Here is a 12305-nt window from a genome sequence, read left to right on the forward strand (position 1 = left end):
CATGTTATTTAATCTGTCCTCATCTATCAAGTGGGGATAATAATATCCAGAACTCTTGTGAGGTCTCCATGAGACACCAAACGTGGGAAAGTGCCTACCTTTCAAAGTATTTAAGAAATAGCAGGTGCTCTTTTATTGCTGATACAGATCTGTAGTACCTTGGTAGCTTAAGAAAAATATGGATTTTTTTAAAAGATTTTATTTATTTATTCATTAGAGAGAGAGAGAGACAGCATGAACAGGGGAAGGAGCAGAGCGAGAGGGACAGGCAGACTCCCCGCTGAGCACAGAGCCCAACATGGGGCTCGATCCCACAACCCTGAGGTCATGACCTGAGCCGAAATCAAGAGTTGGTGGCTTAACTGACTGAGCCACCCAGGTGCCCCTAAAAATATTGAATTTTGATTCCTCCCTAGGGCATTCAGCTTTAGTAAATGCAGGGTGAAGTCCAGAGGGATGTTTAGCATTTATTTATTTTAAGTTCCTTAGTGACCTCTAATGCTCAGCTAGGTTTGAAAACCACCCAAACAGGTAATCTTCTAAGGAATAAAAACTCAATTTGTAAGTTATGTTCCATTTTTTAAAATATCTTTGAGTATGGCAGTTCGTCTAAACCATATCATAAATTCTGTGAGATTCATATTCATATATTTTCATTCTTACTTTACACATTTTCTAAAAAGAGGCATTGCTCAGATTCACACAGGTAATAGCAACAAATGGAGAAAAGAGCAATTCTTCTGACCTATAGTTCCAATGCTTTCTTCTGTAGGCAATGTTTCCAACTACTTGGCTTTTTGGGTATTTACTTTCTGTTGGAACACTTAATAGATGGATTTAGCTGTCTTTAAGGTAAAATGTATAATGACTATTAATTATCTATAACCTATAACTTTATAGTCAAAACAAGTGTATACGTGTGTGTATATAAATTAATTACTTAAGATGTAAATTTTGACCTTTCTGCTTTCCCTTCAGGAGGTCACAGAGGAATTGAAGATGTTGATTTGAGGCACTTCACCTTCTCTGTATTCCACAAAATCATGAAACCCCTAGTTCAGAGACATTTTACCTTGTTTGTTCTTAATTAATTACAATAATCACATTGCCCATTAAATAGACTCATTGGTTTTAATTAACTGAAGAAATACTGGCAATGATTTTAAAGGGCTAATAAGATTTAATACAAAATTATTAAGATGTGTTACGTCACAATTCATTGCCATGAAATACAAGACAAAACTTTATTAGATCACTTTATTAGATAACCTTCCAATCTATTTTGCATCAGTTGTAAAGGAAAACTGGAATCAGCACCTGAGAACATAACTATAGGAATCTGGGGTGGATTGAGTTCTTAGAGCCTCTCCCATAATTAGATGTGCCATAAGGCAATTCAAAAGTTGTGTTTCTGACCAAGGACATGAGCCAAGATGAAATTCTTAGAGCAAGAGAGCTGGAGAGTTTTACATGGATTTCAGCATTTCCTTCATTGTGTGACCTCGAATTTTTGGTTTCTAAATCCTTTTGATAGAATTTCACCATATGTGTGATGCCTAGTGGGTCCCCACTAGGTTGTTTGGGAACAATCCTAGGTCAGCCTTCTGCCTGCTTCTTTCTTCCCACCCAAGGAAGAAAGAAGCTTCCCTTGCTTTCTGTTTTAGATCTGTTAATACCCATTTTATTTCTAGGATTTCCTTAACTGCAGAGTATGATATGGAGCCCTCAAAAAAGTAAATTAGGTCCTTTTTATTTGTTTTGAGATCTTTCATTCTGTGAAGTGGTCAGAGAGTAGCAATAATAACACAGGTGCTGGGATTCATGGTCAAGATCCCAGATCCTCAGCTCCTAAGTTCATTGGGAAGTCTGGTGGTCTCCTGCTCCCTCAAGAACACTGAGGCTCATCGGGGTGCACTGCCCTTCCCTGAGGGCACTTTATTTCCTATCAATTTTACATCATCCTTCAATTATCACTCTTGACTAAATAAATAGCCAATAAATATTTACTGCCACCTCCTGTGTGGTAGCATTATCTCAGGCACTGTGGAGAAGGGAAAAAGTTCTCAACCGCCTTGATCTTTTAGCTCCTTTTTTGACCATTTAAATTGCTGTTGTTTAGGGTTCCTAAGATTTTTGTAAGTTCACTATAGACAAGAATCTTTTCATATTTTTGCATCTCATATCCCTTTAAGGAAGGCAAAAACTTTGGATATTTTCCCCAGAAAAATGCACATTCACATGTGCATAACTTTTGCAGGCATCCTCAGGAGGTCCATGGACTCCTGAATTCCATCCAAAACACCTTGAATAGCCATGGGTTTCAGATTTAGAACTACAGACATAGACATTTCTGCATATTATTTTCTGAATCTCAAAGAAGAGTTTTGAACCAAAGGAGATAGAACAAGGAGCAGGGAAGGAAGGGTTACAAGAAGAAGATGATGAACAAAATTTTTATTTGAGCTTCTGGTTGATGTTTACTAACTTTTGCCTGTTGTGTAAGCCTGTCTTGGAGCAATACACAGATTTATATTCTGATGCCAGCTCCTTATCCCATTGGGAACTGGTTGGCAAAACTCTGCAATTAGTCCAAGTTTTTATTTAATTTTTAAAGCTAATGCACCATACAAAATGAATAAAGAACAACGAGCCAGCTGCAAATCAACAGAGATCAAAAAGGCATAAAATGAGATTACATACAATACTAGCTTGAATTTTGAAATATATGAAGGAATAATCTTCAAAGAAAATAATAGTTAATTGTACATGAAAAAGTATAAAACCTATAAAACAAAAAGTTTAAAAATAAAAATTATCTCCAAAAAAAAAAATAACAGGGCTCAGATGATTGCCCAGGAAAATTGGTATTAGTTTTCAATATGCAGATATTACCATACTATGTAAATTGTCCAAAGTATAAGGTAAATATGAAAGCTTCCTCATAACTCCAATAACCAAGATAACATAATCTTGACAAAGACAGAACAAAAAAAGTAAGCAATAGGCCAGTAGTAGCTGTAATTTTAAACCATTAACAAAATTCAAGAAATAGGGGCGCCTGGGTGGCTCAGTTGTTAAGTGTCTGCCTTCGGCTCAGGTCATGATCCCAGGGTCCTGGGATCGAGCCCCGCATCAGGCTCCCTGCTCAGCGGGAAGCCTGCCTCTCCCTCTCCCACTCCCCCTGCTTGTGTTCCCTCTCTCGCTGTGTCTCTCTCTGTCAAATAAATAAATAAAATCTTTTTTAAAAATCCATATTTTTATTAAGCTACCAAGGTACTACAAATCTATATCAGCAATAAAAGAGCACCTGCTATTTCTCAAATACTTGGAAAAGTAGGCAGTTTCCCACATTTGGTGTCTCACTGAGACCTCACAAGAGTTCTGGATATTATTATCCCCACTTCATAGATGAGGAAAGATTAAATAACATCCCCCAAAGTCCTCCAGGTCACATAATTATTGAGTGGAGAAGTTCCATGTTATAAAGATGTCAATTATTCCATAATTACCTGCTACATTTAAGTTTTATTTCTAGGAATGGTGAAAAAGTAATCCAAGCTTCATCCAGAAAAGTAAATTTGATAAAAAAAAAAAAGTCAAGAAAATATTGAAAAAGAAGAGTAATAATTGAAGGCTACCCAGGGAAATATCAAAAATCTTTGAAAGCAACAATATTTAAACAGTGTGATTCTGATATCTGAGTATAAAGAAATATTAGTGGAGCAGAAAATGAGTATCTACAATAAAACAAAACATTTAAATATTAAAGATACTATAAAGTGCCATTTCCAGTATGGTAAGGGAAGGATGTCTTGTTTGATAAAATGGGCAGACGCACCTGGTGATTATTGGAAAAAAGGATCACATTGAAGGATTGTTTCACACTCTATCAAAATTGAACTCTGAGGGCCCCTGGGTGGCTCAGTCGGTTAAGCGTCTGACTCTTGATTTCAGCTCAGGTCATGATCTCAGGGTCGTGAGATTGAGCCCCATGTCAGGCTCCTTGCTTGGTGTAGAGCCTGCTTAAGATTCTCCCTCTCCCTCTGCCCCCCACCACCACTCACCTATGCACACTCTTTCTCTCTTTCTCTCAAAAAAAAAAAAATTTGAAACTCTGGAACTATCAAAAAGTTAAACAAAAATATGAAAACATAAAAAAACAATAATATAGATGAATAATTTTATAATCTTGAGATAGGGAAGACTAGGAGTATGACACAATAGCCACTAACTGTAAAAGAAAAAATATATTTCACTTGGTAAAAATGGGGGGGAAATCTATGTAATTTTTAAAAGCTAATGACAAAATAAGAGAAAATATTTGGAAAATGTATGAGAGAAAAACGGTTCCTACTTATAATGTTAGAAGATTTCTTTAAACAAAAAGAATAGAAAAATGTAGAAATGATATTCATCAAATTCACTAAAGAAGAAATACAAATAGACCAAGAATATATGAATGGAGTTTAGACTCACTGATATTCCAAGAATGGCAGATTCCATTAAGAAAATGGAATATTTATGTAATTAGCAAGGAGGAGGGAAAAGGTATCCTCAACCATTTTTAATCATCAGAAACTGCTTAAATCTTTATTAGAAACAATGTATCAGAGATCTGAAAAACTGTTCCTCAAATGCCTTTGGACTCAGCCATCGCAGATGTAGGAATTTACCTTAAAGAAATAGTCAGAAAGAGACAAAAATTTATGTATGAGTATGTTTTTGGTGAATCGTTCCCAGTCCGTATTCTAGCTTTGGTGATAAGGCTCTATCAATTAAAATGCATTTATATTCATTATCTATCATCCCAGGTGATGAAATATTTCCTCATGTTTTCCAAGTTTCACTATAGATCAGTTTCCAAGCTGTATACTGTCTTCATGAAGTTCCTTCTGGGCTTCTTGGTACCTTTGATTAATCAGACTTTGTGAGACCAACACAATTGCTAAAATTTGACGACATGCCAGCTTCTTACTTGAACCCCAACTTTAAAAGCCAGGTGGAAAGGGGAGAGACAAGGGGAGGGATTTTTGCAAACTAGTCATCGCATAAAACTCACCTTGGTGGGCTACCTCAGTGTGAGGAAGAGCAAAGGAGAAGATAGTAGTCTCCTGAAGAGACAGGATTCGGGAGCCTATTTCTTTACCTTGGTGCCGGGAGATTTCAGGAGCAAATCAGCTTTTATTTTTCTTCTTACTACAGGTTAGTTTTATGGCCTTTATTTCCTTGAAGACCTTGGGGCTTAATGGGATTTTTAAATTTTTGTCGTATGCCGTATCCCTGCATGATTAGAAAAATATCCTGTGTTCTATATACACAATCAAAAGAAAAAGGTTAGCTAATGCATATGGAATATTCACAAGGGAAGGAAAAAATGGACCAAGACTTCATTCAAAGAGCAACTCATTACCTTTTCCAGCAGAGAAGAAGACAGATTGGAGTCAGCATCGGCTATACTTTTGGAGAGAGATCTGGCCCACTGAGGTTTCATTTGGGTTTGTTTCAGATGAGGGGCTAAAGAGACAGAGGTGATGGGGCACAGGAGTTTAAGGGGAGCTGCTGGAGGCGCAAGAGGGTATAAATGATCAAGGATGCTCCCCCAACACACTAAACACAGATTGTATGTGCTAATAGCCTTTTACTTCACCAGCCTGGGAAGTGAAATACCCAGGAGAAAAGTATTTGACTCGATATTTTTGACATTTGAAAGGTGATTTTTCAAACAAATGTACATAACCCAGTGAAACATAATAGCCTTGGCATTTAAAAATGGGCACTGGTGGGGCACCTGGGTGGCTCAGTCAGTTGGGCAGCTGCCCTCAGCTCGGGTCGTGGTCCAGGGGTCCTGGGATCCAGCCCCACATCGGGGTCCCTGCTCAGCGGAGGGAGGAGAGCCTGCTTCTCCCTCTCCCTCTGCCTGTCACTCTGCCTACTTGTGCTCTCTCTCTCTCTCTCAAATAAATAAATAAATAAAATCTTAAAAATAAATGGGCACTGAGTATTTGGATCTACTTTTCAAATTAATAAATGCAGTATTTGTTATCCATGTATTTCTGTTGATAGCAATTTCTTTGTTAATATGCACTCATTCTGCTACTTCGTGATCCAGGGTGTTGGCTGATATTACAGTCCTGCTAAGTACTTGAAAAACCTATGCATTAACTGCTGTATTCAGGGGGGTTATTTAGGTAGCTGCTGCTGTCATTGGGTAAACTCATTGCCTATAGCCTCTGGATATATTTTCAAGCAGTAGCAACACATCAATGGTACGGGGTTATGTTAATAAGCCTTAATTTAAAAGAATTTACCAAGGAACTCCAGATTAAAAAATAGTCTCATGTTTTAATAGCTGCTCTAATCCACTATAATATAAACTTGTTAAAATGCAGGACAGAATTCCATTCAGTTCCTCCTTCAGAGAAAAATCAGGGATAAAATCGCCAGATGATAGTTAAGGAAGCCTCTCTTAAGAAAACTCTACTTCCTTTTTTTTATCAAAGATTTTATTTATTTATTTGACAGAGAGAGAGAGAGCATGAGCCACCGGAGAGGCAGAGGGAGAGGGAGGAGCAGACTCCCTGCTGAGTAGAGGGCCTAAGGCGGGGCTCGATCCCCGGACCCTGGGATCATGACCTGAGCCGAAGGCAGACGCTTAACCAACTGAGCCACCCAGGTGCCCCAAGAACACTCTATTTCCTAAAAAAAAAAAAGAAAAGAAAATTGGCGGGGGGGGACTCTATTTCTTCATGGTTCAGCTGAATAGAAGAGGATGGAACAACCTCGTAGAGCAGATAGGGTAAGGAGGATAGTGTCCTCGGAGGCGCTCACTGGTAAGTGGCATCTCTGAGTACCTGTTGATACTGTCCATCTATTTCCTTTGCTCCATCCTTTGAGAAAGTGCACTACCTGATCTGACCTCTGAGACTGATCCTGAATCTGACACTGACACCTAATACTTCCTCTCCAACCTCATTATGCACTCTACCCTTTTGGCACCCACTCACAAAGCTTCCTTTGCTTTTCTTCAAAAATGCCCAGCATGGTCACCTGGGTGGCTCAGTCGTTAAGCGTCTGCCTTTGGCTCAGGTCATGATCCCAGGGTCCTGGGATCGAGCCCCGCATCGGGCTCCTTGTTTGGCAGGAAGTCTGCTTCTCCCTCTCCCGCTCCCCCTGCTTGTGTTCCCTCTCTCGCACAGTCTTACACAATTCACAGCGCTCACCATAGCACTTACCCTCCCCAGTGTCTATCACCCAGCCACCCCATCCCTCCCACCTCCCAACCACTCCAGCAACTCTCAGTTTGTTTCCTGAGATTAAGAATTCCTCATATTGGTGAGGTCATATGATACATGTCTTTCTCTGACTGACTTATTTCGCTCAGCATAATACCCTCCAGTTCCATCCACGTCGTTGCAAATGGCAAGATTTCATTCTTTTTGATGGCTGCATAATATTCCATTGTATATATATATACCACATCTTCTTTATCCATTCATTTGTCGATAGACACCTTTCTAGCCTTAGTTTTAAGAAAAATCAGGAATGGCTGCTAAAGCACATAACAGATATTGTGTGTTGTATGGACTCCTGTTATAACCTGAAAAATGAGGATGATAATGTGCCTCACAGGATTGAATTAGGTAATAGATATTATTATATATATTATATATATTATATAATCATATACTATTATATGTTATTACATTTTATATAACATATTATTATATATATTATTATATACTATTAAATATAATTATATAACTATAAAAATACATATTATATTATATATATAATATAATTATAAACCATGACATATTGTAAAGTGCTAAAATACTATCTCCTGTCTGTATGCGTATGAATAAGTAGATAATATAGAGAGAGAGACTGAAACCAGATTGAGAGACTGAAACCAGAAGGGTATATATCAAAACATTTAAAGCGATCATCAAGGGGAGCCTGAGAGGCTCAGTCCGTTAAGCATCTGCCTTCAGTTCAGGTCATGATTTCAGGGTCCTGGGATCCAGCCCCACGTCAGGCTCCCTGCTTGGCAGAGAGTCTGCTTCTCCCTCTGTCTCTGCCCCTCTCCCCCACTGATGTTCTCTCTCTCTCTCTCAAATAAATCAATAAAATCTTAAAAAAAATAAATAAAAATAAAGTGACCATCAGGAATGATATTCGTCTCTGTGATTTTCTACAAAATTATAATAAACATGTGCTGCTTTTATAAATAGAAAAAGATTGCCAGTAAAAACAGGAAGAAAAAAAGAAAGCCTCCTGTACTAAGGCTCTGCATTCTTTTCTACCCATTACTACAAACAGTGCCGATGTCTTGGATGCCCTCTGGCCAGGACTCAGACTCCATCGAGCTCTCTTGGCAGAGAGGCAGCCCCATCTTCCTCTCTTTATTTTCACTCTCTAGTATTCTACACACATCTCTCTTTTCATGTCCTTTTCATGTTCTTTCCACCTTTTCATATTTTTCTTTTTGCTGCCCCACAGAATTATTTGCTCTTTTAAACCATTTACGACAAGGTATCTTATCTCTTAGTGAAGGTACTGGAAAAGCAACTTTGCTTTCTTCAAAGGAATTCATCCCAGGAGCCTCATAATTTGACAAACAAAGGAACTGATTTTTTTAAGTGTTACTCTTGTATTCTAAAAGACAGGGAGTGTCCTTATTTTTCTTGGTAGGAGAAGGCCAAGAGTGGCAGGCCAAGCATCTATGAATCTGCCACCAGCAACACATCGAAGGAGATGACAACCTACAGTGATTACCCATTCCCCGATCGCTTCCCCAACTACTTGCACAATTCCAGAATCATGGAGTACCTCAGGATGTACGTGCAACACTTTCACCTAATGAAATACATCTGGTTTCTGCTAAGTGAGGCAGGAAACTCTCAGCGAGTGCAGGAGCCTCTTGGTGGAGTCAAGAGCCAGGCCAGAGTGAGGGGCAGGAAGGCACGCCCGTTCAGGCTGGGAGGTTAGCTCTACAAGCATCTCTGGTGAAGTCAGCAGGACCTTCCCTCCTGGCTTCCTTCAGGAAAAAGTCTGATGGATTTGTTGAAACACCAGACTATGCACCGGGTGTTGGCTCACCACCAACTACATTTAGGACTGCAGCTGGGGACACTCTGGCCTCCATCTCTACTTTAAAAAGCCTTGGTAGGGAAACCAGCTTCAAAGAAACTCTTTCAGGAAACCCCACAGGAGAGTAGTTATAACCAACCTTACTCATTGAGGCCCAAAACTCTGGGACAGGAGGCAACCAGGAAGAGAGGCCACAAGTCCGAGTTTGTCTCATCCCTAGTCAAAGGTGTGCAGCGTGAGGAAGTGCTCTGACTTCTCTTGCACGGGACAGTGGGACGTCATAGTCGAGGCCGCAGGGAAGCGGGAATCCTATGTCTTTGATGGGATTATGGTGTGCAGTGGCCTTTACACCGACCCCTTCTTGCCACTCCAGAACTTTCCAGGTATGTCATACTGAATGCTAGGGCACTGATGATGTGGGGTTTTATCATTGTTGCTTATTGTTATCCTTGAAGAAAGTTTGTAACTCTGAAAGTCACCTTGTTTTCAAAATAAATATTATTTTTTCTGAATGTAAAGTAATGCATGTTCTTTCAGGGTCCATTCAAATAATACATAATGTTATAAAATTGAAAATTAAAATTACTAATACCCTGTCACCACAAGTTCTAGGCTATTTTAAGAGAAAAGTGCTACATTTTTCCACAACTGGAAAGCAAAAATGTGGGAGTTGTTTTGTGTTGGTAATAGTTTGGAGTAAATACGGAGCGCCTGGCTGGCTCAGTTGGAAGAGCATGGGACTCCTGATCTCGGGGTCATGATTTTGAGCCCCACAATGGGTGTAGAGATTACTTAAATAAATAAATGAAAACTTAAAAAAATAGTTTCAAGGGGCACTGGGTGGCTCAGTCGTTAAGCGTCTGCCTTCGGCGATCCCGGGGTCCTGGGATCGAGCCCCACATCGGGCTCCCTGCTCCTTGGGAAGCCTGCTTCTCCCTCTCCCTCTGTCCTGGCTTGTGTTCCCTCTCTCACTGTGTCTCTCTGTCAAATAGATAGATAAAATCTTTTAAAAAAAAGTTTCAAGTAAATAGTAGGATCAAAGGGACAGAAAATATATTAAGATTTAGCTTTATTCCTGAATGTATACATATATGCATAGCATGATGACTATAAATAGCCATGTACACATCTTAGAAGCTACTGCTATGCTATTGTTTACTATCTGGAAGCTTAAGCACCTTGCATATAAGGAATGGTGTGGGAATGGTCTACCTGCACAGCATCTCCCTGTTTATCTCTAGGGAACAGGATATATACTCAGTCTTCTTAAAAAGCGCTGAACTTGAGAGTCCTTTGTAGTTCTCAGGAAATTCTAGATTCCCCCCACTTCCATTGCTATGAGTGTCTGTTTCCCAGTGTATGAGAAGATAGAGAAGGTTAAAATTGGTCAAGAGAAATCTATTAGTTGGTTCGTTAGTTAGAAATTTAAATATTCCTGTATTCATTCATTCAACATTCGGTCAAGAAATACCTACCCAGGGGCGCCTGGGTGGCTCAGTTGGTTAAGCGACTGCCTTCGGCTCAGGTCATGATCCTGGAGTCCCGGGATCGAGCCCCTCATCGGGCTCCCTGCTCAGCGGGGAGTCTGTTTCTCCCTCTGACCCTCCCCCCTCTCGTGTTCTCTCTCTCATTCTCTCTCTCTCAAATAAATAAAAAAAATCTAAAAAAAGGGAGATTAAAAAAAAAAAAGAAATACCTATCCAGCAGCAATTGTCCAGAGGCTCAGCAGAGAACAAAACAGGCAAAACCTCTCTCCCTGAAGAGTGTGCATGCAGTAGATGGACACAGACAAAAATGGGATAAATATGTGGGAGACGATGACTGTGGAAAAGGGGAGAGCTTTTAGGGATGGGGGTTGCGATGCAGGATCAGATAAAGTGGCCAGGTAAGGTTTCCATGAGAAAGGGACATTTGAGCAAATGCCCAAAGGAATTGAGGAAGTGAGGTAGATACAGGGAGAAAGTGCACTGCGCAGAAGGAAGAGCAGGTGCAAAGGCTTCAAGGTGGGAGTGTGCCTCACAGGTCCCATGGGGTGGGAGTGGAAGGGGTAGGAAGGCGGTGATGTCAGAGAGTGAACAGTGAGCCATTGTTTTCACTCTGGCTTTGACTTTGAGTGAGGTAAGAGCTGTTAGGAGGTTTCGAGCAGAGGAGAGGGATGTTCTAATCTCTTCAGCGGCAGCATTCAGAATAGTCGGGGAACGAGGTAGTAAGGGCAGAAGTGGGGAGACCAGGGAAGAAGCTCTTGCACAATTTCAGGTGAGAAATGATGGTAGGTTGGACCAGGGGGTGGCAGTGGAGGTATAATGAAGTGTTCGGATCCTGAGTATAGTGTGAACATAAAGATGATGGAATTTGCGGATAGACCAGATGTGAGATGTAATCGAGAGGTGTCGAGGATAACTCTCATGTTGTTGGTCCCAGCAATTGAGTTGCCATTTCTGGAGACAGGCAAGCCTGCAGGAAGAGCTGATTCTACCTGTATGAGGGAGAAAGATTGAGGAGGCCACAAGGTAACAAGGTTGAAGAGATGTTCGTTAAAAATGGGAGAGGGTGGGCTGAGATTAAAGATACTTAAGGAAGAGCATTAAACCTATTTCTCGAGTACTATATAAGAACGTGTTAAAGGATCCTTATACCATTCCTATAAGCTAAGTGAAACCATTTCCATTTTACACATTGCAGGTGTCACTAGTAGAGAAAAAGCTGAGATTTGTGCCTATGTTTGACCCCACAACCCGCTTGCATTTTGACCCACAGGGCAAAGTGTTCATTTTGGAATAGAAGAGAAATATTTCCTCCTGGGGAAAGGAGACAGAGGACGGATGGATGAACACAAAGTAACTTTTAGGTGTTGAGACACTCACTTAAGATTTTGTTGTTTCATAAAAATGAGAAAAATGTTGTCTTCAGGAAATGAGAGAAAATGCAGTGGGACCAAAGGGAGGGGAAAATACTGAAACAGCCACAGTGAGAAATTTGATGGACTATCGAACTTGCAAAGATGTAGTTTGGGAACAATGGATCCATGCCGGGAGTTTACTAGGGGAGGATCGAAGAACTGTTTCCAAAAGAAAGCTGGAGTTTGGGATCAGATTCTGTAGGAAGAAAGGAACAGGGCAAGGACTGACCCTCAGTCAGGACTGACTAGGGCTGTCCAGCATCACCAGAGGAAAAAATGAAGCCCATATGTGCAGACCTCAGTGTTGTTTAAAAGG

General features: G+C 40.3%; 1 pseudogene; it reads left to right on the forward strand.

The window, feature by feature from the left end:
- The window catches only part of LOC113932649, a 33432-nt pseudogene that overhangs the window by 15056 nt on the left and 6071 nt on the right, over positions 1-12305 (forward strand).

This window comes from Zalophus californianus, chromosome 10, assembly GCF_009762305.2.
Source record: "Zalophus californianus isolate mZalCal1 chromosome 10, mZalCal1.pri.v2, whole genome shotgun sequence".
NCBI lineage: Eukaryota > Metazoa > Chordata > Mammalia > Carnivora > Otariidae > Zalophus > Zalophus californianus.